The sequence below is a fragment of the Trichomycterus rosablanca genome, chromosome 15 (assembly GCF_030014385.1).
Source record: "Trichomycterus rosablanca isolate fTriRos1 chromosome 15, fTriRos1.hap1, whole genome shotgun sequence".
In the NCBI taxonomy this organism is placed as follows: domain Eukaryota; kingdom Metazoa; phylum Chordata; class Actinopteri; order Siluriformes; family Trichomycteridae; genus Trichomycterus; species Trichomycterus rosablanca.
Genome location: NC_086002.1, coordinates 21,552,659 through 21,558,165, shown reverse-complemented (window position 1 = coordinate 21,558,165; position 5,507 = coordinate 21,552,659). Strand labels below are relative to the sequence as shown.

At 37.3% G+C, this 5,507-nt stretch overlaps 1 protein-coding gene and 3 non-coding genes across 4 annotated transcripts in view; 1 reads left to right on the top strand and 3 right to left on the bottom strand.

The window, feature by feature from the left end:
* Positions 1-5,507, bottom strand: part of LOC134328786 (uncharacterized) — a 765,451-nt gene that overhangs the window by 57,353 nt on the left and 702,591 nt on the right. The window lies entirely within an intron of this gene.
* trnak-cuu (transfer RNA lysine (anticodon CUU)) lies at positions 3,856-3,928 on the top strand. Its single transcript has one exon. It is a non-coding gene; the product is annotated as a tRNA-Lys (tRNA).
* trnan-guu (transfer RNA asparagine (anticodon GUU)) lies at positions 4,120-4,193 on the bottom strand. Its single transcript has one exon. It is a non-coding gene; the product is annotated as a tRNA-Asn (tRNA).
* LOC134329740 (5S ribosomal RNA) lies at positions 5,099-5,217 on the bottom strand. Its single transcript, XR_010014961.1, has one exon. It is a non-coding gene; the product is annotated as a 5S ribosomal RNA (ribosomal RNA).

Here is a 5,507-nt window from a genome sequence, read left to right as displayed (position 1 = left end):
GAAAGTTTGAGTATAGTAATCCATGTATGAGAGTATGATAGTAAATAAAAGAAAGTGTGATTATAGTTGTAAGAGGGTATAGTAGTATATGTGAAAGAGTATAGTAATCCATGTATGAGAGTATGATAGTAAATAAAAGAAAGTGTGACTATAGTTGTAAGAGGGTATAGTAGTATATGTGAAAGAGTATAGTAATCCATGTATGAGAGTATGATAGTAAATAAAAGAAAGTGTGACTATAGTTGTAAGAGGGTATAGTAGTATATGTGAAAGAGTATAGTAATCCATGTATGAGAGTATGATAGTAAATAAAAGAAAGTGTGATTATAGTTGTAAGAGGGTATAGTAGTATATGTGAAAGAGTATAGTAATCCATGTATGAGAGTATGATAGTAAATAAAAGAAAGTGTGACTATAGTTGTAAGAGGGTATAGTAGTATATGTGAAAGAGTATAGTAATCCATGTATGAGAGTATGATAGTAAATAAAAGAAAGTGTGACTATAGTTGTAAGAGGGTATAGTAGTATATGTGAAAGAGTATAGTAATCCATGTATGAGAGTATGATAGTAAATAAAAGAAAGTGTGATTATAGTTGTAAGAGGGTATAGTAGTATATGTGAAAGAGTATAGTAATCCATGTATGAGAGTATGATAGTAAATAAAAGAAAGTGTGACTATAGTTGTAAGAGGGTATAGTAGTATATGTGAAAGAGTATAGTAATCCATGTATGAGAGTATGATAGTAAATAAAAGAAAGTGTGACTATAGTTGTAAGAGGGTATAGTAGTATATGTGAAAGAGTATAGTAATCCATGTATGAGAGTATGATAGTAAATAAAAGAAAGTGTGATTATAGTTGTAAGAGGGTATAGTAGTACAGGTCCTTCTCAAAAAATTAGCATATTGTGATAAAGTTCATTATTTTCCATAATGTAATGATAAAAATCAAACTTTCATATATTTTAGATTCATTGCACACCAACTGAAATATTTCAGGTCTTTTATTGTTTTAATACTGATGATTTTGGCATACAGCTCATGAAAACCCAAAATTCCTATCTCAAAAAATTAGCATATTTCATCTGACCAATAAAAGAAAAGTGTTTTTAATACAAAAAAAGTCAACCTTCAAATAATTATGTTCAGTTATGCACTCAATACTTGGTCGGGAATCCTTTTGCAGAAATGACTGCTTCAATGCGGCGTGGCATGGAGGCAATCAGCCTGTGGCACTGCTGAGGTGTTATGGAGGCCCAGGATGCTTCGATAGCGGCCTTAAGCTCATCCAGAGTGTTGGGTCTTGTGTCTCTCAACTTTCTCTTCACAATATCCCACAGATTCTCTATGGGGTTCAGGTCAGGAGAGTTGGCAGGCCAATTGAGCACAGTAATACCATGGTCAGTAAACCATTCACCAGTGGTTTTGGCACTGTGAGCAGGTGCCAGGTCGTGCTGAAAAATGAAATCTTCATCTCCATAAAGCTTTTCAGCAGATGGAAGCATGAAGTGCTCCAAAATCTCCTGATAGCTAGCTGCATTGACCCTGCCCTTGATAAAACACAGTGGACCAACACCAGCAGCTGACATGGCACCCCAGACCATCACTGACTGTGGGTACTTGACACTGGACTTCAGGCATTTTGGCATTTCCTTCTCCCCAGTCTTCCTCCAGACTCTGGCACCTTGATTTCCGAATGACATGCAAAATTTGCTTTCATCCGAAAACAGTACTTTGGACCACTGAGCAACAGTCCAGTGCTGCTGTTTCTGGTTCAAAAGTGGCTTGACCTGGGGAATGCGGCACCTGTAGCCCATTTCCTGCACAGTGGCTCTGGATGTTTCTACTCCAGACTCAGTCCACTGCTTCCGCAGGTCCCCCAAGGTCTGGAATCGGCCCTTCTCCACAATCTTCCTCAGGGTCCGGTCACCTCTTCTCGTTGTGCAGCGTTTTCTGCCACACTTTTTCCTTCCCACAGACTTCCCACTGAGGTGCCTTGATACAGCACTCTGGGAACAGCCTATTCGTTCAGAAATTTCTTTCTGTGTCTTACCCTCTTGCTTGAGGGTGTCAATGATGGCCTTCTGGACAGCAGTCAGGTCGGCAGTCTTACCCATGATTGCAGTTTTGAGTAATGAACCAGGCTGGGAGTTTTTAAAAGCCTCAGGAATCTTTTGCAGGTGTTTAGAGTTAATTCGTTGATTCAGATGATTAGGTTAATAGCTCGTTTAGAGAACCTTTTCATGATATGCTAATTTTTTGAGATAGGAATTTTGGGTTTTCATGAGCTGTATGCCAAAATCATCAGTATTAAAACAATAAAAGACCTGAAATATTTCAGTTGGTGTGCAATGAATCTAAAATATATGAAAGTTTAATTTTTATCATTACATTATGGAAAATAATGAACTTTATCACAATATGCTAATTTTTTGAGAAGGACCTGTATATGTGAAAGAGTATAGTAATCCATGTATGAGAGTATGATAGTAAATAAAAGAAAGTGTGATTATAGTTGTAAGAGGGTATAGTAGTATATGTGAAAGAGTATAGTAATCCATGTATGAGTGTATGATAGTGCTTGTATGAAGGTGACCTTCAGTAGTGGTTGTGTAAGAGTGTAGTGGTGGAAGTGTGAGCAAGAATGAATTATCTCATAAAAAACACTCCTAATACATGGGCTGATACGATTGTACAATACATCAAATAAACTAAACAATAAAGGGATTTATATTTATAGGTGACAACTGTTTTTTTTAATTTGTTGTTATTATTGTTTAGGGCTTAATGCTGAATGTAAAAAAATAAGATTTTCTGACCATAAAGGCCCGTGTTAAAGAGCAGCTGTACATTTATTAAAGTTCAGTAACACAGCTGGATGGTTATTGACTCATTTGTCAACTATTTAAACCTCTACCCCATACACATTACCATGGTGTCACCAACTATATGAAATTAACCATGGACTATGGAGAGATCTCAAATAACATGAACCTGAAGGTATGAACTTACATTGTAGAAAAGAAAAACAGGCCAGTAGCAGCAGTGTGCACATTAAACCATTTACAGAAGGGTCATTAAGTTTGGTAAATTGAGATAATGGCATGTTTCTGACCTGAATGAGAGGGGCAGTAAAGAAATCTCACACTGTCAGAGACAATGTTTGAAGTCCAGGTCAATAGGACCTGCTAGTTAGAGAAGAATCACTTGTTTGTTAGTTTAAGTCCAAAAGCAGGCATCGCCCGTACGGGGATCAAACCCGCGACCTTGGCGTTATTAGCACTGCGCTCTAACCAACTGAGCTAACCGGCCAGTACATCTATAATTCTACACTGACCCAATTCAACAGCTGAAACCGCCTTTTTAATACACATCTAAGAGGTTTTGTGGGTTCTTATATGTGTGAACTATCTAAACTATATATTTCTTAAAGTTCTTGACTGAGCTTAATGTCACCAACCAGTGAGTGGAGCAGATACGACTCAGGTCCTGCACACAGTAAGTAGTGCTGATACACAGTACCAGCCTGCACACCAGACGGGCTCCAAACATCAAGTTTTCACTCATTAAATCATGTAGTTTGTGAACTTTGTGGAATGAATGTAGGATTTATACATGTAGATTCTGGGTTTTAGGAAGTTGAGCTACTGTTAATATTTTTTCAATTGAACTAAAAACAACTTGAATTGATATTTTAATTTACAAGCAAATGTAAAGTATATTTCTATATGAAGAGCATCAGTTTCCAGATAATATACACTGAGGTTTAAAGCATAATGGAGCGGGTTCAGTAATTGTGTTTAAAAGTGACAGTAAATCTGATCTGATGAGCTGTCTGTTCTGGCATGCTGCTTAAGCCCGGCTAGCTCAGTCGGTAGAGCATGAGACTCTTAATCTCAGGGTCGTGGGTTCGAGCCCCACGTTGGGCGAGTGTCTTCATTTAACATCTGCAGAAACCAGAACAGCCGGTCTCCAGTGACTTATCAGGTGGATATTTGTGCTTGTAGGACTGTTTACTGGATGTTTTCAGTTACTTATTTCCACTATTCTGTGGTACTACACATTGTTGTTGTGTCTAATATCCGTTTGATCAACAGGCAGGTTGTGCAATAAAAGCACTCGTCCCTGGGTGGGCTCGAACCACCAACCTTTCGGTTAACAGCCGAACACGCTAACCGATTGCGCCACAGAGACACGCGCATAGCTCTTTCACATGACGGTACACACGAGTCACATGACTTGCTAATGTTTACTTCATGCTAATAAACAGTATAACATTTTACTTACGTGTCCAGCCCTGCTACATAAACTGTCATTTTTGTCCCTGTGAAAAACTTTAGCTCAGTTAAAGCAAATAAAGACACATTTAAATTTTTCATCTATTATTACAGGTTTAAAGTTGCATAAAACAAATGTTTGTACAAATAATAAAAAACCAAAGTACAAAATAAACATTTCACTTATTTTAATGACCTCACAAATTACTCAGTTTTAAAGGTCAAAGGCAGCAGCATCTTTTAGATCAGAAAAGCTATTAACATTTAATATCACTAAAGAGGAAATCCTGAACACAGCAATGTAAACCTTTCATTTAAAAAAAAGTAAAGTTACATAGTTGATCCATGGTAAAAAGAACCTCACAGCTCAGCACAATGGTTAAACTGCACAACCCAACAAGGTAAAATAACCCATCATGTGTTCTGTCCAATATTTATACAGTGCTGTGTTGCCATATAGCACTTTATCACATGCATTCGGCCTTTTCTTTCCTGTATACCAAAAACAGTCGCCATTGCAGGTCTACAACACGTTACAAAAACACTTGGGACAAAAGAGCCATAAACACTCTTTAATTTTTATATATTATAAAATCTGTACCCAAGCAACAAGCTGTAATTTATTTCTAGCACCACTAGATGGAGACGATGTCTGTACAACATGTTCAACTTCACTTTAAAAGTCAGTTGAATGTGTTTTACTGTAGTAAGAATGAAAGTTTGAGCTGATCTTTGTGTCATTGTGTAGCTTTGATGAAGAAAAAGCCGCTGGGTCAGTGTGTAACAGGAGGTTTGGAGTGAAGGTGGGTGTGTGTGGATAAAAGCTTCCAGCTCCTGGTATTCCCAGGCGGTCTCCCATCCAAGTACTAACCAGGCCCGACCCTGCTTAGCTTCCGAGATCGGACGAGATCACGTGTTCTCAGGGTGGTGTGGCTGTAAGAGAGAGACGCTGTAAACAAGCTGCTTCTTATAGACGTCCGTCGTTCAGCCTTATAAATAAATAAATAAGTAATTAAAACCTTAACATTGTTTAGGTTCATTAAATGTCAGGTGTTGTTTATGTAAACACACATCTTAAAAGGATGGCTAATGAATTGTGTTTATTGATAAATAGTGGTCTTGTTAGGGTTTTACTCTTTATGTTAATATTAATTAAAAAAATAATAAATAATAATGAAATAATAATAAGTCAGAAGGAAAGATTTATGGTGTTTAGGGAAATTCACATCTT